The sequence below is a fragment of the Pteropus vampyrus genome, unplaced genomic scaffold (genome assembly GCF_000151845.1).
Source record: "Pteropus vampyrus isolate Shadow unplaced genomic scaffold, Pvam_2.0 Scaffold794, whole genome shotgun sequence".
Lineage (NCBI taxonomy): Eukaryota > Metazoa > Chordata > Mammalia > Chiroptera > Pteropodidae > Pteropus > Pteropus vampyrus.
In genome coordinates this window covers 1-1,461 of record NW_011889575.1, presented here as the reverse complement: position 1 = coordinate 1,461, position 1,461 = coordinate 1, and the positions used below count along the sequence as shown (strand labels likewise).

The window sequence follows — 1,461 nt, the reverse complement described above, 5'->3', positions numbered from 1 at the left end:
TCTCTGAGCTTTTCAGGAGTCTGCTAAAGTCTATATTGAGCGTCTTGTGCATGGGCAGGTTGTAGTTACTCTTGAGAGAGGCAGCTTACGCCGAGTGCCATACAGATCATCTAACTTGTGGGACGCGCTTTCAGTCCAAACACAGAAACGGCCCCCATGCCCACCAGGAGCAAGTTTAAAATGTTCAGTTTGCTTACATTAAGCAGAGTAATTCCAGGGATGCTTCTGAAGACTTCGATGATGCCATTGCCTTCATTATAGATGATGCAAGGTCCCCTGTGCTGGATACGACGGTTTCTCATTTAGCCCTGCCAGCTCTCATTCTCTGAGAGGCATAGAACTTTTTTAATATCATTCCAGGCCTTAAGTTTCTTAAGAAGCAAAACAGTCTGTTTGTTCTTCTTGTAGCCTTCAGCTTTATCTTCAACCATCAAAGGAAGTTCAGGAACTTCCTTAATACGATGACCTGTAGACCTGACCAGTGCTGGTAAGGCCGAGGCAGCCAGGGCAGAGCAGATGGCATAATGCTTCTGTGTGTGTTCGCCCTGCGGTGCCAGCGGTGCCAGGTTTTGGTTGGTGCAAACATGCGGCCCCCACAGCACATGTTACCAAAAGCACCCTGGCCAGAACGATGAGTCCCACTGCCTCGAACTCTGGGGATTCGAGCCACAGCTCTGCCAGTACCCCGTGACTTAGTGCTGCTTTGAAGACCTGCTAATTTTAGCACAGGACTGCCTATTGTTTTTTGCAAATCAGTGTGAACAAAGTTCATAATATCTGGTCGAATGGGAGCCTTGGACAAAGCTGGCAATGTGACATTTTTGCCAGATGATTTCCCCCTTTTCGGAGTACACCGACATCAGTGGACAAGCACACACCACGGTGGGGAGAGGAGATGAATTCAGTGAGGCCACGCTCCCCTCAACCCGGTGGCTCCCACAGGAAAAACGCTTCCTGGTTCTTTTTATTTCCATTGTTTCTTTTGCCCTCTGTTTCTGCCCGTCTTCGTAAATTGGTGATTTTCCATGGTGCTATTTTCTGTTTCCGCTTTCTTTATCTTTTGTGCATCTATTCTAAGTTTTTGCTCTGTGGTTACCGTGAGGCCTACATAAAATGTCTTATAAATAAAATAATTTATCTTAAACTGATAGCAACTGCAAAACTCCATAAATTTTATTCTCCTCTTCTATGTCACAATTTACCCTTTCTTATGTTGTGATTTTCCGAAACAAATTATAGTAGCTATAGTTATTTTAAATATTTTTTCCTTTAACCTTAATACTATCGTTAAGTGGTTTTCACACCATCCTTTTACACAATTAGATTTTTCTAAATCTGACTGCACATTTACCTTCACCAATGTGTTGTATACTTTCCTATATTTTCATGTCACTAATTAGTGTCTTTTTATTTCAGCTTTAAGAACTCATTTCAGTATATTTTGCAGGTCAAGTCTAGTGG

The 1,461-nt window shown here is 42.9% G+C and overlaps 1 pseudogene; it reads right to left on the bottom strand.

Moving 5' to 3' along the window:
• The window catches only part of LOC111734111, a 5,742-nt pseudogene extending 4,768 nt beyond the window's left edge, over positions 1-974 (bottom strand).
• Between the last annotated feature and the right edge of the window lie 487 nt (positions 975-1,461).